The following is a 23,177-nucleotide window of genomic DNA, read 5'->3' as shown; positions in this document are numbered from 1 at the left end:
GGGCCCCGACACAGAGGTCACCCTCTGCTGACCCGAGTATGGACCCTGGGCTGTGTTTTGCCTTTTTCCTAACTTATCTGTCTCCAGAGAGGCCATTCTTCGGTCTTAGCAGAACCTTCTCCCCTGGCCAGAAAACCTCCCTTGCCCAGGTCACCAATGACCTCCAATGGTGGCGTCTCATTCCCAGGAGACCTGCCCAGGCTACAGTTTCTGAGCAACTCTCTCCCTCCTCCTGGAAACCCTCCCTCCCCTCGGCTTCCAGGCACAGCTCTCCAGGTGCTCCTCTGACCCCAGGGCTGCTTCTCCTTCCTGAGAAGAGTCCCGGGGCTCAGTCCTTGCCCCTGGCCCTTGCCTCACGACTTTAAATACAAACTATACATCAAGGCATCTCCAACAACTGTTTGCAGCCCTCTCCTGCGCCCTCTAGACTCACATCCAGCTGCTGGCTGACAGCTAGCTCCACATGGATGTCTAATATTGGGGTTTTCCTGTAAGATGTTATGGAAAAAAACCTGAATCAACTTTTTGGCCAACCCAATATCTTGACCTTGACTCAGTCAACCTCCTGCCCCAGACCTGTGGAAGCAGATGGGGGCCTGGGGGAATAAACTGCTTCCACTACTTCACTACCCTTCTACATCCAGCCAGTTCAGCAGATCCCATCAGCTCTGCCTGCAACGGACACCCAGAATCCAACTGCTTCTGGGAGCCTCCACTGCTACTGCCACATGCTGCTGTTGTTGTTGAGTCGCTGAGTTATGTCCGACTCTCTGTGACCCCATGGACTGCAGCCCACCAGGCTCCTCCGTCCATGAGATTCTCCAGGCAAGAATACTGGAGTGGGTTGCCATGCCCTCCTCCAGGGGATCTTTCCGACCCAGCGATGGAACCTGGGTCTCCTGCATGGCAGGCGGATTCTTCACTGTCTGAGCCACCAGGGAAGCCCAACAACACTGGAGCGGGTAGCCATGCCCTCCTCCAGGGGGTTTTCTCAACCAGATAAGAAACCCAGGTCTCCCGCATGGCAGGCGAATTCTTTACCGTCTTGAGTATGCTGAGCCCCGGGCATCTCCTCTCACCCAAAGAGCGAGATCCTAAGTCTTCATCTTGGACCTGAGTCTACTCTCCACACAGCAGCAAGGGGGAGCCCTGCTGCACCCCAAACCCTCCAGTGGCTCTCTCACCCCACAGAGACGCCACACACCTCACAGAGGCCTGGGCCCCAAAGCCCTTCACGCTGTGCTCCTCTCCAGCACAGGTGACTCTCAGCCCCCTGGCTCTTCCTCAAACACCTGAGGCCGCTCCCTCCGCCTGACCTGCTCCACCCCCAACACCTGCCGGCTCAGCCCTGCTTCAGGCCTGCATTTAGTGTTCAAACATCACCTTTCGGTGAGGCCTACCCAGAGGGCCTCACTGAGTACTGCAACCCTTCCTCCAGCCCCACAACCCGGGTCTTTATCACCTACAATAAACAATAGAAAGTGCTTGTTTATTGTGATTATCGTTTTATGGCCCATCTTCTCCCACTAGATTGAGAGCTCCATCATAGCCCGAGGCTTTCGTCTGTGTTCCCCAAACTCAGATCAGCAAGCAGCACGTAACAGGTGTGCAACGAACACCCGTGGAATGGATGACACAGTTCACGTGGTTGTGCCTTAGGAACCAACGGTGGAGGGGGAGAAGGACAGAGACTGGGCAAAGAACCCTTCTGAGTTTTAGTCATCAAGAAGCTTTTGGGATCTCCCAGGGGGCCCAGTAGGCTAGGACTCTGTGCTTCCAATGGAGGGGGCCCAGATTCGATCCCTGATCCAGGAACCAGATCCCATATGCTATAAGTGAGACCCAGGCAACCAGATGAAATAAACAGAAAATATATTAAAAAAAAAAAAGAAGCTTCTATAATTTAGAAATTACTGTTAGCTGATTTACCATTTAGAATAAGAGGATCAACTCAGGACTCAGACTTGTGACTCTCATTGTATGATATTTATTAAATCTAATGTAGAATTTTATTTTAATGAGCCACCTCATTTGATTATGAGTGTCCATTCAACTGGATAACTGGGTTTTGGGGGATGGTAGGAATGAGAAATGAGACATGTAAACTGACATAATGTGTCTACTCCAAAAACTGATCATCCCACATTTTCCAAAGCAGTCTTAATTAAAAAAAAAAAATGTAGCAAAAAGATTATATTTGGCTGAGCCATATGAAATTACTGATGTTTGAGTATTTCCAACCGAAAAAAAGAAAAAAGACAATTTCAATTCAAACAGTTTAACCAGTCTAGGAGGACTCAGTATGGCTTCTGTTTTCTTTTTTATACTTTCCTAAATAGAAATTCTAACATTTCCATAGTCAATAGTACAATCAGAAAGAAACGCATAAGAAAGAAACTCTTACAAACGTTCTCATGTTGCTTCTTGGGGCTTAGGGCTTCCCATGCCTTTTACACTCAAGCACTGCGAGGACGAGGATGGGGAAAGTCCTGTGGGGCCAGAGGCACCTTGAAGCTGCTGTCCCCAGGTCACCTCTGGGCCATATCTGGCTGCAAGCTTGCCCGCTCTGCCCTGGTCAGCCTTGGCCCAGGTCAGAAGCCTGCACGTGAGACCTCGAGAAACCCTGGTGCGATTGGCAGGTACAGACTGCCAAGTGGCCCAAGCAAGCCTGGGCCTCTCACTTCCCTCTCCCACGGGGAAGAGGAGGCGAGCAGAGGGAGGACCCAGAACCTGCCTGAGTTCCTCAACAACCCTCCCCACCTCTCCACCCTTCCCCCTGCCCAGGCTCAGCCCTGGGTGCCCTGTGAGCGCTCACTGCCCCCGCCGTGCCCCAGGTCTTCCTTTCAGTACTTGCAGGGCTTGTCTCATCAGCCGCCTGGCATCCAGCCAGGTCAGGATGCGGCTCGGCTCAGCTCGGTAACTCACTCCTCTCCAGGCATCCTCCCACCACCCCTCACCCAATGCCGGCACACAGCAGACACTCCAAAGTCTTTGCTAGAAACACACAGGGAGGTCTCCAGGGGCACCGGAAAGCCCATTCCTCAACCCGCCACAACTCCCTTTTAGCAAGCGCCTGTGTGCTCTTCTCGCCCATAAAAAACCTTTATAGTCTCTCAAAAGACCGTAAGAAAAACACACGTTACTAGGTGCTGGATTTCAAAGTCCACAAGGGCTCTAAGAGGCCCTGCTCACCTTCTCTAGCTGCCTTTGCTCACAGAAAGATCCAGGGGCCCCAGATCAGACGCGGGCATCCCACAACCCAAAATGGTGTCCTCGGCATCTCTTTCTGGCCTCCTGGCAGGTCCCATCTCCTGCCAACCCAGGTTCCAGGGCTGGCCCTGAACTCTCAGCAACCCCTACCAGGAGAGGAGCTGGCCAAGCTGCCAGAAGACAGAGCCCTGGGCCACAGGTCGGCACTTGCAGACAGTGGGCACCCCGACTTCCTGGGAATCCCCCTCCTCTGCCTCCCTCCATCCGGCCAGGGCAGGATTAAGCTGACTATTAATAGTGCTGACCTCAGCCAGCAGGAGGAGCCTCAGCCCAGCCCAGCAGGAAGGCAGGGCTGGACAGGAGAGGAACCAGAGCGGCAAAGCACAGCCCTCCCAACCCCCAGTGCCATCAATTCCAAGGGGGTGGGAGAGTTACACACGAAAAGAATATCCCAGAATATCTACAGCAGGGAAGGCCTGACTGGGGAGGGCTGGAAGGGAACTGTTTAATCAATGAGCAATTTAAAAGAACAGAGGGACTCTCCTGGTGGCTCAGTGGATAAGAATCCACCTGCTAATGCAGGAGACACGGGTTCGATCCCTAGTCCCAGAAGATCCACGTGGCATAGCGCAACTAAGCCCCTGTGTCACAAGTACTGAAACCTGCATGCTTTAGGCCCCCCAAGCTGCGACTACCGAGTTTGAGGGCTGCAACTACTGAAGCTCTTGTGCCTAGAGCCTGTGCTCTGCAACATGAGAAGCCACAGCAAAGAAAAGCAGCAGCACTGCAATTAGAGTATTCCCCCACTTGCTGCAACTAGAGAAAGCCCACACACAGCAAGAGAGACCCAGGGCAACCAAAAATAAAATTAAATAAATAAATGTTTTTAAATATTAATAAAAAAAAAACAAAAAAAAAACTTTTTAGTTTTTTACTTAAAAAAACACCAGGGAGGTCCTTAATTCATTAGAATCATTTTAATAAATTAAAATATGACTAAAGGAGAGCGCCATTGGAAAGAACAATGAAGCTTTTCCATCATGATCTGACAGTGCATCAGGATGTAGACAGGCAAGGCCTGGACTGGCCAGTTTTCTGTCACTCCTAAAAAGGGCCTTAACGCAAAGGAAGTGCCCAGGCCACCAGCAAGGTGTGCCCAGGAGGGCCCACCCGGTGTGGCTCATGACACAGTGCGACAGCCACTACAAAGGCTAACGTAGATACAGGTTTATTTTAAAAGACAGTGGCTCACCATCCGTGTAAAGCAGACAGCTCCAAAACAGGGCAGTAAGAGTGACGGTGGTTTCTTTCACTTTGGCTTAATGCATTTTAAGGGTAAGATGGTAAAGAATCTGCCTGCAATGTAGGACACCCTAGTTTGATCCCTGGGTCTGGAGGATTCCCTGGAGAAAGGAATGGCAACCCACTCGAGTCAGTATTCTTGCCTGGTGAATTCCACGGAGAGAGGCCACAGCTCATGGGGTCGAATTTTAAATGGACTTTAAAGTCAATCTGTATTACTTTTTAATGTTTCCATTTATAATCAGAAAAGAAAAGAAGCCTATCTCGATTTGAAGGGGAAAAGCGATCTAGTTCACTGCTGACTCACTGGAAGAAAACCCAACAAACATCTCCGGTGGCAGGATGAGGGTGACTCTGACTTTTAATTCTTAATCATTTTCCACTTTTCTGAAAGTTTCTATGATAAAGTCCACTACTTCTATTTTATTATAACTAAAAATATAAGGCACACCTTTCTGCACCTGGCATGTTGCACTTGGCGACGTCGCTGCAGCACAGGGCTCCTCAGCTGCCCGTGGAGAAATCCTGGTAGGGGCTAGGATGGAGCTTCTGCTGCTGGACACATGACTGTTTCCAGGTTTCCTCCTACTGCAGACAGCCCGGCAAGGATAATCCCTCATTTGACACATGTGAGATAACATTTACAGATGTGGAGTCACTAAGTCAAAGGGCAAATTTGACAGAAACCTCCAAACTGCCTTCTCCAGGATGTGTCCGCATTTACACTCTCACCTATAGAAATTTTACTTGGTGGTTCCTGACTCATTCCTCCACGTCTAGATATACAGCAGGTACTCGATAAGTAAGCTACTCAGTAAATATCACCAGTGAAAATACTGCCTTTTGGTGGGCTTGTAAAAGGAAAGACATGAAAATGGATGGCAAGAAAAAGGGTTCAACAGAGTAAAGCAGAAAAAAAAAAGTGATATGGGGACAGCCTCATGGAAAAGAGAAATGGAAATGAAGACACAGGACAGGAGAGCGCAGGTAAAAGGGGTTCATAGGCTGACCAGGAAACCAACCAGCCCAGCCACCCTGAGCAAGACAACAACGCAGGGGCTCCCTGGTGGCCCAGTGGCTAAGAATCCACCTTCCAGTGCAGGGGACTGGGGTTCGATCCCTGATCCGGGAACCAAGACCCCACAACCTGCAGGGCCACTAAGCCCGAGCACAACTAGAGAGTCTGTGAGCCACAACAGAAGACCCCGCGTTACGCAGAGAAGAGTCCACGTGCCACAGCTAACGCCCGACGCAGCCAAATAAAGAAAGATTAAAAAAGACAGCAACGCAGACATGGCTTGTCAGGACAGGCTCTCCCAAGGCGGCACCTATCCCTGACAGTTTCCATGGATTTTTAATCCAAGATATATAAGCAACTTTAGCTTTTCTTACTACACAGAAAATCCAAGATATATAAGCAACTTTAGCTTTTGTTAATACACAGACTGACCATGGGTGGACCCAGACTAGGTCTGCAAGCCAGCAAGTCACCAGCCATCACGGTTGACCAAGGGGCTCCGGGGATCCTGCACACACAAACACACTCACTCACTCATATTTTAGCAAATCGAGAGCAAGTGCAGACAGGGATTTACACATGATGTGAAAAACATAACCGGAGCAAAGCTCACAAGATAGAGAGCTGCTTAACAAGGAAATCCTGGGGTGAAGACAGAGGCCCCTACAAAGGCCCCCTTGCCACCAGCCGCCCCAACCAGCATTGGGGGGAAAATCAGTAAGGATGGAGTCAGGGCTGAGTGACTGGCCAAAATAATTCAAAACAAAGAAAACTATGTGAAACATAGACATACAGCCACTGTCAGTATTGAAGGACCCCAGCACAAGGGTATTTTGTGCTTTGAGAAAATATATAAAGTATGTGGTAGAGATGATAGGAAGTGATAACTATTAGCAAAACATTTTAAAAGAACAGTTATTCTGTTTTTACTTCAAAAATTTTTTCCTTTGTTTTATAATATTTGTACTAGTAAAACATACATGTATACAGTGTTTGAACGGAAATAGAAATTTTTAAAATTTAGAAGAAGGACTTCTCTGGCAGTCCAGTGGTTAAGACTCTGAGCTTCTTACTCAAGCGGCAAGAGTTCGATCCCTGGTCAGGGAACTAAGATCCCACATGCCGTGCGGCATGGCCAAAACAATTAAAAAAAAACACACATTTTTTTTTTCCTAATAAGGTCCATAATCCAAAAAGTTTAAAGAGCTGTTTAGAGCCTCCCTGTAAAGGCAGCCACACTTTCATTGTCCCTTCATTTTAGTGGACACTTGGTGTCCCTCCCAGGGTCCACTCCCCCCTACCCCAGCACCGAGCAGTCAGGGCAAGTGAGTGTGGGGCGGGGGCAGGGAACTGTGCCCTTCTCCTCTTCTCCAGCCCTGAGGAGCACCCATGATAGACCCCACTCTTCACAGGAGGGAACCCCTGCTCAGAGAGGTCCCTGCCCGGGATCACAGTGTGAGGGAGTGAGCAAGGTGGGACTCAGAAATGGGACTTCCCCAAAGAGCCTTCTTTAACCCAAGGGCCCCAGGGGTGAAGCTGTTGACAAGCAGATGCTGGGGGACCCTAAGCCTGGTCTCTCACGCTGGGGACAGGTCTTCATGCCTTTGATTTTTCAGTTAACCAGTAGTCTCTAATTTCCAACCTTTTATGATGGAAAATAAAAGCATATACAAAAGTAGAGGAAATAATATAATTACACCCTTCACGTACCTGAAACAATTAACGACTCCTCTGGCCAATCTTGTTTCCTCTCTCCTCCCACCCACTCCACTGGTTTATTATGAAGGAAATCCCAGATCTTATCTGTAAACATCTGCTACTTTTACCCAAGCACTTCAGTGGCCATGGTTTAGTCGCTCGGCCATGTTCAACTCATATGACCCCATGGGCTGTAGCCCGCCAGGCTTCTCTGTCCATGGGATTCTCCAGGCAAGAATACTGGAGTGGGTGCCATTTCCTTCTCCAGGGGATCTTCCTGACCCAGCAATCAAAGCCAGGGCTCCTATATTGCAGACGGATTCTTTACCAACTGAGCCACCAGGGAAGGAAGCCCAAAGCACTTCACTAAGCATCTCAAAAAGTTAAGGACCCTTAAAAAAAGGCAAAACCACAACAGTATCATCACACCCTAACGTGTAATTCCTTAAGATCCTCAACAGTCAGTGCTCTAACTTTCCCAATTTTCTAGTAATTTTTTCTCACATTTAACTAATTTTTACATGATTTTTTTGATAGCAGTAACAACAATAGAAAAAGGAAATTAATGTAACTTTTAATCTTACCTTTCATCAGAGGTAAGTACTGGTAACTGCATGTTTTCTTTGGCCTTTTAAAATATACATAAATAAAATGGAACCGTACATCAGGGGCCAGAAAGTTCATTCATGTTTTTCCATGTATTCAAACACTTGAACTTTCTGGCCAACCCAATATATTTTCTCCATGCACCGGATCATTGGGTAAACAGTTTTGTACCCTGCTTTTTAAATATTTCACATTCTCTGTATTTGCCCATGTCATAGAAATATCTGTAGAGACTGAATGGCCTCATAATATTTCATTGTACACACATACACATAATCCCAAGCCCCACTGGGTTCCTAAAGTGTGCCCTTCCCCGTTTCTTGCATTATGAAAATCCCTGTAATAAACATATTTGGGTCTATCTTCATGTCCTTAAGATAGGTATCTGGAAGGAGAATACCTGGATCAAAGGACAGGGGTTATTTCTTGTTTGTCTGAAGTTTCTTCAGTCAGCTGAGGCGTTGAGTTCAGACCTCGAGCTGGTGTCTTGGTCCTCAGGGATATAAAAACCTCTCCTGGAGGACACAGGCGGGGATGGTGCAGAAGGCGGGGAGGAACACAGAACTGGAGGAGCGTTACACAGCAGAGGCAATAGGAGAGAAGATGCCGCCCGGCTGATCCGCCCTGTGACGGGAGGAAGGAGCCGCCAGCCTCCCGACTTCAGACACTTCCAGCAAACTGATTCTCTCTCCGCCCAGTCCTCTGGTCTCAGCAGCCCCTCTGGCCTTTCCCCCTAGAACCCCAGCTCCTGGCTGCCTGGCCTCCCACCCCAGAGCCCCCCACCCCAGGAGGCGCTCCTTTCCCATCACTCCTCGCACGATGGCTCAGACTCACAGCACACTTACTGCCTTGAGAGGCATCCACTCTTCGGACCTGTTTGTGCAACCAACTAATAACTACGGGCAAATCAATCTAAAAACTGGACCACCGTCCAGGAACAGAGATGCAGACGCAGAGAATGGTCTTGCGGACACAGTGAGGGGAGGAGAGAGTGAGATGAGAAAGAAGCACTGAAATATACACATTACCACGTGTAAGAGAGCTAGTGGGAAGCTGATGACGGCACCGGGCGCTCAGCTCAGCGCTCTGTGATGACCCAGAGGGCTGGGCTTCGGGGTGGGTGGGAGAGAGGCCAAACAGGGAGAGGGTATACGTATGCGTATGGACGACTCACCTTGTTGTGAGGCAGAAACCAACACAACATTGTAAAGCAATTATCCTCCCATTAAAAGTAAATTTTAAAAAATTAAATGGGACATTCATGGCCCACATGTCTCGTGTTAGCCATGAAGACATAACAGGAAATTCTCTTAAATGCTGACATCAAGATACCTTATGTCTAGGGCTGGCTTTCTCCTGAACTAACCTAGTAATCCTACCCCTTTCACACACACAAAAAAGAGGCGGGGGGGTTTCTTTGGTGAATCTCAGTTGGTTCCTGATAGTCACACATGTTCCCAAATAATTTGTAAACTATTAAAATAACTCAAGACCTTGATATCATAAACCCAAAGAAGGAGAAAAAAACTAAAAAATGGGAAAAAAACAAAAAAACCTGCAGCAACATTTGCTGTGATGTAAGAGGCTTGTCAGAAGGAGAAGCAGGTGAGGGGGAAGGAGAGGGTGAGAATATTACTTACTATGTTCAAATCTGCTTGCCTAAATTGGGATATTTTGAAAGAAGGGAAAAGGTGTAATAATTAAGCAATTATTTTTCCTATCACAACAAACAAAAACCTAACAGGGACACCTTGTAATAATATCTTTCTCAATTGTTTTTTGTTTATTTTTTTAATGGCAGAAGAAATAATTACAGACCTATCTCTCTCATGAATGTAGATGCCAAAATTCTAAAAAAGGTACTGGCAAATCCAGTGATGTGTAAAAAGAACACATCGTGACTGTTAGGTTTATTCCAGTTATGCAACAAATGTTTAAGGATTAACACTCAAAAATCAATCAGTATAATTCAGAAAAAAAAGAGATTTATCATTCAATCATCTCAATAGATACTTAAACAAGGATGCCCACTGTCACCAGGTCAACATGATCCCAAAGATCCTAACCAGTGAAATAAGGCAAGAACAAGATATAAAATGCTTCAAGTTTATCAGCAGTGTTGCCATTATTCATAGGCAACATAATCATATATGTAGAAAAGCCAAAAGAATCTAAAATAAACTATCAGAATAGTCAACTTGGTAAGGTCAATAAATTCAGAGTCACTATACAAAAATTAACTACATCTCACTATATTTGTATAATGTAATAAAGAATACATCTGAGATTTCCCTGGTGGTCCAGGGGTTAAGAGCTTCCACTTCCACCAAAGAAGGCACGGGTTCAATCCCTGATCGGGGAACTAAGATCCCACACGCCACGCAGCGCAGCCAAAAATATATATATATTTTTTTTTAATTTTTAATAAAAAGAATATACCTGGTCTCTGATCCTGCTTCCCGTCAAAGAGCTTGGAAAACACTTGGACTTGCTGAGTGACAGCAGTGTCTCTGTGATGTTAATAAGGTGACTCTAGGTGGGACCCTAGAGGGAGACTGGAGATGGTCACCAGTTAAATACGAGAAGCTACACAAGGCCCTGCCTCCAGGGAGGCCCGATGCCTGCACCAGTCATGCTGAGGAAGTTCTGATGATGAAAACTCTGGATCTCAAAATTCAGGGGAGCGCTCCGGCTGGTAAAACCACTGATGAACCAGGAGCGTGACACACCCGGGCTCAGGGGGAGAAGGCCTGGAGCGCTCCGTCCCTCAGACAGACTCCATCCTAGGCACAGCCCGTAAAACAAAGCTGCAATCCTGAGTGGAGCACTTTTCTGAGTTCTGTGAGCCATTCTAGCAAATTCTCAGACCCCTGAATTTAGAGCCAGTTGGCCAGACGTACACAGGTGTAGGGAACCCCACTTGAGGCTGGCATCTGAGGTGAGGGCAGTCTGCGGAGGTCTGAGCCCTCACACGCGAGGGGACTGAGTCTACTAACTCCAGGTGGCTAGCACCTGAACTGAACTGCAGAACACCCTGGTTGGAACAATCTGCAACAAACATCTGGAAAAAGAATTTTTTTAAATCACCAAATATCTAGCAATAAATCTATGAAAAGTGTGAGACTTCTACACAGAAAATGAGTATTATCGTTGAAAGAAATTAAGAGAGTACAAATTAGGAACTTCCCTGGTATTACAGTGGCTAAGACTCTGAGCTCCCCACGCAAGGCGCCTGGGTTCGATCTCTGGTCAGGGAACTTGATCCCACATGCTACAACTAAGATCTGGTGCAGCCAAATAAATAAATTTTTAAGTATAGATTTGAAAACACAGAGAGAGAGAGCATGTACTAACACAGGGGTAACCATGTTTGGAGACTGGAAGATTCTTTACTATAAAGATGTTAAGTCTTCAAGTTATGTTTAAAAAAAAAAAAGATAGTGCTAAGTCTGACTCTTGCAATCCCACAGACTGCAGTCTGCCAGGGTCCTCTGTCCATGGGATTCTCCAGGTAAGAATACTGGAGTGGGTTGCCATTTCCACCTCCAGGAGAATCTTCCCCACCCAGGGATTGAACCCAGGTCTCCCGTATTTTGGGCACAGACTGAGCTACGCAGGAAATCAACGCAATTCCATATAATTCCCAGGCAAGAGGTTAAATCTCGAAGAACAACAAAGAACAAAGTGTTAACATTAACCAAAGTTCACTATAAAACTATAGTTCACTATAAAACTACTGCAATTGTGGCAATGCAGTACTGGAAAAAGAAAAAAAATAAACAGACCAATGGAAGAGTATCCAGAGACAGACCCCCACATACAGCATGTTCAGTGGAGAAACGAGTCTTTTCAATGAGTTCTACTGGAGTAGCTGGACATCCATAGGAATTAAAAAAAAAAATCTTAACCTGTAACACATAAAAAGCAAATTCCAGAAGGATTATAGATCTCTAAGGTAAACAATACAGCTTCCAGAATATAACACAGGATTCCTCCTGGTTTTCATACGGGCAAAGAATCTTAATGCATTCATGTGTGCATGCTCAATCGTGTCTGACTCTCTGTGACCTCATGGATTGTAGCCTACCAGGCTCCTCTGTCCATGGGATTTCCCAGGCAAGAATACTGGAGTGGGTTGCCATTTCCACCTCCAGGGGATCTCCCCGACCCAGGAATTGAGCCTCTGAGTCTCCTGCTTTGGCTGGTGGATTCTTCACCACTGCACAGCCTGGGAAGCCCCAAGAATCTTAAACAGGGAATCAAAGGCATTAATCACCAAAATGGACGATAAGCAACTGAAAATGCGATCAACATTAGTCACTGGGGAACTCTATATCAAAATCACAAAGAAAAGAAAATTACAGTGATATACTACCACCCACCTACCTGACTGGTTAAATAAGTTTTTTTTTTTTTTTTTTAATGTAGAACAGACAGTACATTTTTTAGCCTGGGGTTATTGGGATATCCCAATCTTCTGGTCTCATTTTCAGAATCTACAATCTCACTAAGTGACACAGAACAGCAGTTGAGGGCTTGGCCCCGGGGAGGGGAGCAGTCTGGGGCGGCCACTTAGCTGTCACGTGGCTGAGAAAGAAAGATTTTTGTCCTCTCTGAGCCTTGGCTCCCCGTCTACAGCGCTTGGAGGGTTAACCCAGGACTCAACAAAAGCTAACCACTCATGAAGGCACTTCCTTCTTCATGATCCCTGCTCCACCCTCTTCCAGGCTGTGGGTCCCCCTCTTGTTCCTGCTTTTCTATCAGGTGCCGTCCCTAACCAGGGCACCCAGGAGGACAGGCGACTGGCAGGCCCTGAGATGAGAGAACCCACACGGGGTGCAGCCACGCTGCTTCCCTGGCCATCTCCCCAGGGCAGCGACCTCCACTCTGTGCTCCTGCCATGATGGTGCTGGCAATCGGGATGGTGGCAGGAATTTTCAGGGAAAAAATTATAAGTAAATGAGGAGCATTTCCTCAGTTTTAAGTTACTGTTCTGGACTTCTCTTTTCCTTAAGCTCTGGTTTCTGTTACCCTTAACATACCCACTAGGGTCCAGATAAGATGCCATCTGAATTAGAAAGAGCCTGTAATTATATAGCAGGCTCTTTTTGACCTCAATGTCTTCATAATTCCAAGAAAGGCACCACGCCCAGACGGTGGGGCAGCTGCCAGCAAAGCTGGTACGTGTGAACCACCATGGCCCAAATGGGGGCATCTTTCGGACGGTAATAACAGTAATGTTTAAGATAGCTGACCCTGCATGACGACACGGTGCCAGGCCCTGAACTAAGCCCCGTGCGTGCCTCACCTCATTCCATCCTCCCCACAGCCTCTGGCTAGATGCTGTCATTAATGTGGGTGACCAAGTCACCAGACACCACAGAGCCCAAAAGCCAGTCACTGTTTTGAGCCTTTAACAAAATAAACTCCACTACATAAGCTTTTGCTCCTCTTTAAACTCACTCTTGGGCAAGTTTGATGAGAGACGGATGTACATTAAAAGCAGGACTCCAGGTGACTTTGAGTGTATGTGCACAGGCCTTCGTGTGTGTGTGAGAGAGAGAGGGAAGCACCTGCCTGGAGGGGATAAACACGTATGCCTGTCTGCCCGTGTAAAAGCATGTCCCTGTGTGTGTGTAAGTGAGCCTGCCTGTGTGGGGTGTGTGAGGCTGGGTAGGGGGATGTGTGCATGTATGTGGATGTGTGGGGGGGCGGGGGGGGGTGGTGTGTGATGTGTCTGGGTGTGCAGTAGGTGGGCAAGAGTTGTGTGTGTGAGTGTGTGGGTGTGGCTATGGAGTTGTGTGTGTGAGTGTGTGGGTGTGGGTATGGGGTTGTGTGTATGAGTTTGCAGGTGTGGATATGGGGTTGTGTGAGTGTGCGGGTGTGGGTATGGGGCTGTGTGAGTGTACAGGTGTGGGTATGGGGCTGTGTGAGTGTGCGGGTGTGGGTATGGGGCTGTGTGAGTGTGTGGGTGAGGGTATGGGGCTGTGTGAGCATGCGGGTGTGGCTGTGGGGTTATGTGAGTGTGTGGCTGTGGCTGTGGGGGGTTGTTGAGTGTGTGGGTATGGACGTGTGGGGGACTGTATGTGTGAGGGGGTGGGTATGGATGTGTCTGGGTGTGCAGTGGGTGGGCAGGAGTTGTGTGTGTGAGTGTGCGGGTGTGGGTATGGAGTTGTACGTGTGAATGTGTGGGTGTGGGTATGGGGCTGTGTGTGTGAGTGTGCGGGTGTGGGTATGGAGTTGTAGTGTGAATGTGTGGGTGTGGGTATGGGGTTGTGTGTGTGAGTGTGTGGGTGTGGGTATGGGGTTGTGCATGTCAGTATGGGGATGTGGGTATGGGGCTGTGTGTGTGAGTGTGAGGGTGTGGGTATGGAGTTGTAGTGTGAATGTGTGGGTGTGGGTATGGGGTTGTGTGTGTGAATGTGTGGGTGTGGGTATGGAGTTGTACGTGTGAATGTGCAGGTGTGGGTATGGGGTTGTGTGTGTGAGTGTGCGGGTGTGGGTATGGAGTTGTAGTGTGAATGTGTGGGTGTGGGTATGGAGTTGTACGTGTGAATGTGCAGGTGTGGGTATGGGGTTGTGTGTGTGAGTGTGCGGGTGTGGGTATGGAGTTGTAGTGTGAATGTGCGGGTGTGGGTATGGAGTTGTAGTGTGAATGTGTGGGTGTGGGTATGGAGTTGTAGTGTGAATGTGTGGGTGTGGGTATGGAGTTGTAGTGTGAATGTGTGGGTGTGGGTATGGGGTTGTACGTGTGAATGTGTGGGATGTGGGTATGGGGTTGTGTGTGTGAGTGTGCAGGTGTGGGTATGGAGTTGTAGTGTGAATGTGTGGGTGTGGGTATGGGGCTGTGTGTGTGAGTGTGCGGGTGTGGGTATGGGGTTGTGTGTGTGAGTGTGCAGGTGTGGGTATGGAGTTGTAGTGTGAATGTGTGGGTGTGGGTATGGGGCTGTGTGTGTGAGTGTGCAGGTGTGGGTATGGAGTTGTAGTGTGAATGTGTGGGTGTGGGTATGGGGCTGTGTGTGTGAGTGTGCGGGTGTGGGTATGGGGTTGTGTGTGTGAGTGTGCAGGTGTGGGTATGGAGTTGTAGTGTGAATGTGTGGGTGTGGGTATGGGGCTGTGTGTGTGAGTGTGCAGGTGTGGGTATGGAGTTGTAGTGTGAATGTGTGGGTGTGGGTATGGGGCTGTGTGTGTGAGTGTGCGGGTGTGGGTATGGGGTTGTGTGTGTGAGTGTGCAGGTGTGGGTATGGAGTTGTAGTGTGAATGTGTGGGTGTGGGTATGGGGCTGTGTGTGTGAGTGTGCAGGTGTGGGTATGGAGTTGTAGTGTGAATGTGTGGGTGTGGGTATGGGGCTGTGTGTGTGAGTGTGCAGGTGTGGGTATGGAGTTGTAGTGTGAATGTGTGGGTGTGGGTATGGGGCTGTGTGTGTGAGTGTGCGGGTGTGGGTATGGGGTTGTGTGTGTGAGTGTGCAGGTGTGGGTATGGAGTTGTAGTGTGAATGTGTGGGTGTGGGTATGGGGCTGTGTGTGTGAGTGTGCAGGTGTGGGTATGGAGTTGTAGTGTGAATGTGTGGGTGTGGGTATGGGGTTGTGTGTGTGAGCGTGCGGGTGTGGGTATGGAGTTGTACGTGTGAATGTGTGGGTGTGGGTATGGGGCTGTGTGTGTGAGTGTGCGGGTGTGGGTATGGAGTTGTACGTGTGAATGTGTGGGTGTGGGTATGGGGCTGTGTGTGTGAGTGTGCGGGTGTGGGTATGGGGCTGTGTGTGTGAGTGTGAGGGTGTGGGTATGGAGTTGTAGTGTGAATGTGTGGGTGTGGGTATGGGGCTGTGTGTGTGAGCGTGCGGGTGTGGCTGTGGGGGGTTGTTGAGTGTGTGGGTATGGACGTGTGGGGGACTGTGTATGTGTGTGGGGGTGTGGATGTGTCTGGGTGTGTGAGTGAGCCTGCCCGGGGCGGTGACAATGTGGAGGAGGGGGAGACCTTCCAACCAAGGCTCCTAGCTGCCTGCTGGCCAGAGACCAGGCGTTCCAGAGAGCCCGGGGAAACCAGTCTTTCGAGCACCCTGCCCAGTTCACCCTGCCCAGTTCACGGTAAATGGGCCCTGCAGCAGGGGAGCGCCTCTGGCTGTAAGCTCTGGGGACCGCTCCAGCAATCGCAGCTTTAACCCCCAACACAACAGGCTGGAGGCTGCACACCCCAGCCCTCTGGGCTCCCCTGTCAGCCACAGGGCACAGCCCAGCCCTCAGCCTTTGGAAATCCTCCTAGACGCTCCTCCTAAGAAACCCTGGGATAGAAAGGGATTTCCTTTCTTATCAAAGGGGAAATCTGAAGAAGGGATCTAAACTCTGGTCCAAAGAGCAGAGCAGCAAACTGTATACACAAACAGTGATTTCAGTGTGAAAAACACATGAGGACAGCTACTGGGAGAGAGCAGAGTTAGTCACTCAGCTGTGTCCGTCTCTGCAACCCCATGGACTGTAGCCCGCCAGGCTCCTCCATCCGTGGAATTGTCTAGGCAAGAATAATGGAGAGGGTTGCCATTCCCTTCTCCAGGGGATCTTCCCTCCCCAGGGATTGAACCCAGGTCTCCTGCATTGCAGACAGACTCTTTACCACTGTGCCACATGGGAAGCTCAATGGAGAGGGCATGACAATAAAAATGAAAATGATTTTGACCCTGTTGTTTCGTCATAAGACTTTATAAACTTAGAAGAAAAAAACATTTAAGGGACTTCCCTGGTGGTCCAGTGGCTAAGACTTCACCTTCCAATGCAGGGGGTGCAGGTTCAATCCCTGGCGGGGGAGCTAAGATCCCATGTGCATCGAGGCCAAAAAACAAAAATATAAAACAGAAGCAATGAAAATATAAAACAGAAGCAATGTTGTTACAAATAAAGACTTTAAGAATGGCCCACATCCAAAAAAAAAAAGTCAACAATAATTAAAAAAAAAATTTTAGTTTCTTAAAAATTTATCACAATAGATCAAAATAGCAAAAGTGGTTCTTTCTATCTACAAGACCACAGGCTTATAATATTTTGTTTTGATTTCTGTGTGTTTTCAAAGATTCTGATAATAATACACAGGTCTTTTCAATTAACATCAGTGAAAAGAAAATCACATAATCAATGGAACAGGAATAGACTACGTAGTCTAGAATCCAGTCCATGAAACGAGCCAGGAGTCTGTGCTGTAGCCAGGAAGCTCTGTACAACCGGATGTCCGTCCTGGATGCTCAGGTGTGATGAGAGGACAAGACAAGCCGTCCCTCCCCACAGGGAGGGGCTGTAGTAACCAGGGGCTCTACCAGAATCAGTCACCAAGTCAGTGACAGAAGGGCCCGGTCCATCCTTCCATTCCGGGCACACTCCCCTGTTAGAGAGTGTCTGATAAACAGGCTCGCAGTCCCTGCCATCGAGGAGACAAGAAAAACGTCACAAGGCACCATTCCTTTCCCTCAAGGACGTCCCAGCGGTTCAGGTACCCGGCTGGTCAGCATGACAGCACCACCATGGGGATGGGCACTCAATGCTGGAGTCTCCCCGCCCCTCTGGGAAGGCCTGAGAGGCAGTCACAACACACAGAAGCAGCTTTCTCCAAGGAGGGCACCCAGAGCTGAGAAGCTCATCTCTCACCCCATGACCTTATCCAAGTGCTTGTAGCACGTGAAAAGAGCCATGTCTACTCTGCTTTGAAAAGCCAACTGAAACGTCAGACTTCTACTGACAAGCCTCACTTCCTCGGAGTCTCCTGCCTCTTACCCACTTCTGTGGACACAGGTCTGCGGCTTGGGGTTTGATGTCTGTGCACTGTCCGATACCCCCTGTCCTGACCAGAGCGGTCAAGGAAAACTCTGGAGCTGGTCTTTTGAATTAGGAATACAAGACTTTTGACAAGTAAAGCTCTAAGCAGCTCTTACTAGGGCCTGGCTGTAAGGCAGCACCTTCCAGACACACACAAGAGCTGTAGGAAGAGGTCTGTAAACAGAAGATGGCTCAAAGTGCTCTCAGCCCCAGCACCTCTGTGGAAGCTGTCCATGGGCTGCACGATGCCAGCGAGGGGAAGAGGTGCCCACAAGCCTCACAGTGAAGAGAAGCAAGCGGCAGCCTGGCCAGCGTCTTTTCAGCTTGCCCGCTGGCATCTCCCTCACTCGCTCAGATACACCGGCCCCCAGAGAGGCCTCTGGAGATCAAATCACCAGCTCAGATCGAGACTGTTTCTAGGTGGCGCTGTCCAGGTGCAGGACTGCCTCTGATCTCCACTCTGCAGGCTGCCCTCTCCCAGCTCCTCCTGACGACTGTCCCATCCCACACCTGGGCTCGCTTCAGCCAGGTTCCTCCATGCCTCACACATGCTGCTCGCTCTCAGCTGACTCCCAAACCTTTCAGCCCCACGGGCCTCACTCCCAAGCCCACGTGGCACCTGGCCTGCACACCTACCCGGGTGGACTTTGCGCTCGTGCTGCTCAGGGTGGTCTAGGACCAGCAAGCACATGCTAGGACCGAGAGCCACACCCCAGCCCCAGAGTTCTGTTCGTGCCCCATCTGCATGTGAACAGGAAGCCCAGGCGGGTATGGACGCTCACTGACCCACCAGACACCCTGCAGCCCCAGAAAGGGTCATCCCGTTATTCTTTACCACTGCCCCTCCCCCCACCCTCGCCACACTGGCTCTCCTCCCTCCTCCACTTCCCTTAGATGACAACATCTTCAACCTGAATCCCAGGCAAAAACCTCACATGTTCACAAATACTTCCCAGTCGGACTTCGACATCTCTGAAATAATCACTGGGTCCTGTCCTTCTAACTTCAGAAGTTTCTGGAAGCCTAGGCCTTCCTGGGAGCCCCACAGTGCCTACCTAAGTTTTGTTTACACGTCTGTCTCCCTCGTAGACCACGACTTCTGTGAACAGGGCTGTGTTAGTCCTCTGACTCCCAACAGCCAGCACACCGTCTGACACACAGGATTCCAAAAATTAGATGTTTGTTGAGCAAATGAAAGAACAAGCAGGCGGAGGGAAACAAGATGCTTTTAAGGTGTGCCAGATGGTAGGAACCGAAAGCAAAAATTATGCAGTGTTCTTTCCAGCCTTTATAAAGTTGTTTCAGGAATAAAATTAAGCCGCTGGGGAAGAATGGCATAGGAAATACAGGAGGAGTTTTTAATGAAATCATTTCCAGCTTTTTCCCTCCAATGTATAACCCACTATCTATAAGGAACAGTAATAGGCCTAAGGTTACCTCAGGGGTCAGTGACCAACCCAGAGTTTAAACCCAGCTCTTTACTGGGGGCTAGGTGGTTATAAAGTGGGTGGGGAAAGATAAGATGACTAAAGAAGAGCTGAATGTCTGGGGCGGGGAGGAATGAGCTGAGGGAGGGGCAGAGCAGAAGCTGGAGGGTGGGTTTCAATCAGGGGCGGGGCTTCCAAACCCTCTAGTGGAGAGTTCATTCATTACTGTGCTTCCAGGGTCTTCACAGGCATCTGTGGTGAAAGAAAGACATGGCCAGCCAGGAGTAGCCCAGGGAGGCTTTGTTTTCAGATTTCCAGCTGTGGCCAAACTCAACCACAACACGCGGTACTGCCAACATTCTAGGGGAGGTTCAAGGAGAAGGACCAAGGTTCCAACAGCAGGAGCCTCCCAGTGGCCTGACAGCCTGCACCAGCTGGCGGGCCTTGCTCTGGGGGCCCGCAGCGCCGGGCGCCAGGTCTCACACACTGTACAGGGCTCAGTAAACACCTGGCAACAGCTGCCTTCCGTTGGGAGGCAGAAGCAACTGGGAAGCAGTCAGGTGGGCATGCTCAGCCGAGTTCAACTCTTCACGACCCCATGGACTACAAGCTCCTCTGTCCATGGGATTGTCCCAGTAAGAATAAGAATACTGGAGCAGGGATACTGCTTTTTCCTCCTTCAGAGGATCTTCCCTACCCAGGAATCGAACCTGTGTCTCCTATGTCTCTTGAACTGGCAGGTGTATTCTTTACTGCTGAGCCACCTGGGAAGCCCAGGAAGCTGTTACCTCCTTGCTTTAGTCTCAAGGCAAAGCTCAAAGCCGCAGGCTTGCAATGACTCTCTGCACCTGTCTCTAAGTGTGCAGAGCATATCCATGATTCTCACTCGTGAGTGAAGTTATCTCAGCTCCTGATGCTCAAAGACCGCTTATTCACTGAGAAACTGAGGCACAGGGAAGGGGAACCAGGACCCCAAACTCTGCTTCTCAGGCCGTGACCCAAACCTCTAACACGTGTGTCTCTGCAGGAGCTCTTCCTGGCTTTCCTGGTGCAGCTGGAAACGGTCAAGTCCCTGGATAACAGCACCGCATACCCATTTGTCTGTATCCCTTATCAGCTCCTCAAAATTCTAACACTTCTGGAATGGGGGTAATTCTCAAATCTGACAGGTCATTCATTCCTTCAGTGACTTTTTAATCAAAGTCTTACTATGTACCAAGAACCATTTTAGGGCTTCCCTGGTGGCTCAGCAATAAAGAATCTGCCTGTAATGCAGGGGACATGGGTTCAATCCCTGAGTTGGGAAGATCCCCTGGAGGAGGAAATAGCAACCCACTCCAGTATTCTTGCCTGGGAAATCCCATGGACAGAGGAGCCTGGTGGGCTACAGTCTGTGGAGTCGCAAAAGTCTGACGCAACTGAGGGACTAAACAAGAACCATTTTATGGGCAGGGATATATGGGTGAACAACACTTAGACCTGCCCTTTGGTACAGTGGGAGGAGTCAGACAATAAAAATGTAAACCCGTAAATCACACAGTTGTTAGAAAGTGATAGGAGAAAAAGAAAAATGAGCACAGGGTGGGTCAGGTTAGATTAGGAAGGTCAGGGAGGGACCAGGGGTTGCAGCTTTAAATAAGGGTGGCAGGAAGGCCTCACTGAGAAGATGAAGCAGACACAAGGGAGGGGAGAGTGAGCCACAGAGTCTGGGGGAGAACATTCCGCCTGCGGGAGCAGCCAGCACAAAGGCTCCAGGCTGGGAGTGTCCTCAGGGCCAGCAAGGCCGGCCTGGCTAGTGACAGAGCCACTCACTTGTTGCTCACTCATTGTTTAACAAACGTTTACTGTTCGTTTCTTCGCCAGGCAAATGAGTGGAGAAAGTGCTGGTACGCACGATGCCAACCCTCAATGAACTCACAATGCTGGTGGGTGAGGTGGAGATGAAATGACCTTAAAAGAGGGTCACACCCACAGCGGAAAGACTCTGGAGGGATTCAGGGCCCTCATCCAGCCTGGAGGTGACGAAGGGTCCCCAGAACACAGAAAAGCCCCTTGGCTCGACTAGGCAGGGACCCCGGCTCAAATATCTGTGCTGCTGACAGTGCTGTGTTAACCTGACTCATTGGTTTTTCTTAACAACAACAAAAAAGAAGCAGCCTGGAACCTCCCTGGCAGTTCAGGGGCTAAGACTTCAGGTTCCCAATGCAGGGACCTGGGTTTGATCCCTGGTCAGGGAACTAGATCCCACATGCTGCAATTAAAGATTTCACAGGTAGAAATTAGAAAGATCCCATGTGCCACAACTGAGACCCAGAACAACCAAATAAATATTTTTAAAAATGAAATAAAAAAGAAGCCTTCTAAATACCAGATTTGTAAAGAAAAGGCAGTAAGTTGCAGGTGTACACTGAGCATTTGCCATGTCCAAGAGGGCCTTAGATGCCCGAGGAGAAGATGTGTGAGAGATCACACTCTGGGGAGCCCAGCACAGCCATGAGTTAAAACTAGGAACCAAGAAATGATGGTGTGATGCCCAGGGCCCCACAACGCAGGACGCAAACTGTGCCTGTGCGCCCACAGAACCACCAGCAGCCCCACCAGGCGTCAGCCTCAGGCTACAGGCTTGATAAGGAGGAGGGTCCAGGGGACTAAAGTGTGTATCTGCAGAGCCCCACTCAACACAGCTCTGCCCTCAGAGATGCTAGCTCTGTTTTCCCAGCTTCAGGAAGTGGTGGTACTTTTTAAATTAAAAAAAAAGATGAGCCCAAAGATGGCCCTGCCAGGATTCAGGAAGCTCCCACCCTGCTGATCAGGGGCCGAGACGCCTGACCATGCCAGTCCATACGGGTTGGATCCAGATCCGGGCTGGACGACGCAAACGTGCTTGTCGGGTGTGTCACCAGCAAGTCCCAAAGACCATAGAGGTGGTTAAGGAGGAAGCCGCCCTGGTGAGTCCTAGCCCTGCTCCTGACCAAGCAACACAGGAAAAGCCCTCCGGGCCTAGAGGCTGCAGGGTGGGGGTGGAGCTCAAATCCCCCCTGCTCTTCTGTTTGGACTTGATACCTGGGTTCCCCCATTCCTGGGTCTGCCCACACTGAAGCTCCCCCGGGGCTGTGCCATTACCAGCCCCTCTGCAGACCACCTTACAGGCTGTCTCCCACTCAAGCTTATATAACTGGAGTTCTCCTCAGATCTGATGCTGAGAGTCAGTCTGTCAAACTGAAAAAGGGAAGGTACCCAGTCCCCACCCTGGCTCTAACCCCAGCATCCCTGCCAGGCCAGCTCCTCCCTATCCTACTCTGTCACCCACTGATCCAGCCAGTTGAGGCTCTCCAGAAATGAGGAACAACGGGCTGAGGTCTTGCCTCAGCCAGCAGGAGTCCCATGTGTGGGGAGTGAAGCAGAGTTCTGGCATTTAGGTGACCTCCCCCATTCCTTTATAAAGAGCTCCCCTTTTGGTCTCCTCACCGCCTTTGGCGGAGGAGGGTTTTGCTCCATAATTGGCTTGTTTACTGTCACTCGGAGTGGCAGAAGCAGGAGGAAAGTTTTGCTAGAAGTAGGGAAAGGGGTGTGTGCTCTGAGCGCTGAAGCTGCCGAGTAAACCCTCCAAGTGTCTAACTACCAAGAGCACGTGTGAGAAAAAAAACACCAGGCCGACTGAAGATGCCCAGCAGACCACAGGAGGAACGCTTATGTGCGGCGCCTGGGAAAGATAGAATAACCAAAGCTTAATCTGCTCGCTTCTGCTGAACAGTCAAAAGCATTACCTGGCATTGCTCTCGGCAGGGAGCCAGCGAGTGCCCTCCCAACTTGGCTTCCGGGGGCCAGGCGCTCCGGTGACACTGTTCTCGCTTGGCTCCAGAACCTTCCAGAGCTCCGAGAGCCCAGCAGACGGACTGCCCTGACTTTCAGGCTCTTCCCAAGGCCCTGGGTGTCTCGGTCTCTCCCCTACTGACCACTGATCAGCAGAGCCTGTACCCACAGGAATGGAACCACCTGCTGAACCAGAAGCACATTCTCTGCTGCCCAACTCAGCTTCTCTGCTCAAGGGGTACCCTCTGCCTCAAGGACCAAGTCTCCCCAGCTTTCAAGGATCTCCCCAAATGTTCCCTCTGCTG

At 49.6% G+C, this 23,177-nt stretch overlaps 1 protein-coding gene across 2 annotated transcripts in view; it reads right to left on the bottom strand.

Annotated features, from left to right (window-relative positions):
- Positions 1-23,177, bottom strand: part of CNNM4 (cyclin and CBS domain divalent metal cation transport mediator 4) — a 38,233-nt gene that overhangs the window by 13,265 nt on the left and 1,791 nt on the right. The gene's annotated exons all lie outside the window — the stretch shown is intronic.

Source organism: Bos indicus x Bos taurus, chromosome 11 (genome assembly GCF_003369695.1).
Source record: "Bos indicus x Bos taurus breed Angus x Brahman F1 hybrid chromosome 11, Bos_hybrid_MaternalHap_v2.0, whole genome shotgun sequence".
Classification (NCBI taxonomy): domain Eukaryota; kingdom Metazoa; phylum Chordata; class Mammalia; order Artiodactyla; family Bovidae; genus Bos; species Bos indicus x Bos taurus.
Note: the sequence above shows the minus strand (reverse complement) of the source record. Positions and strands in the feature narration are given on the sequence as shown.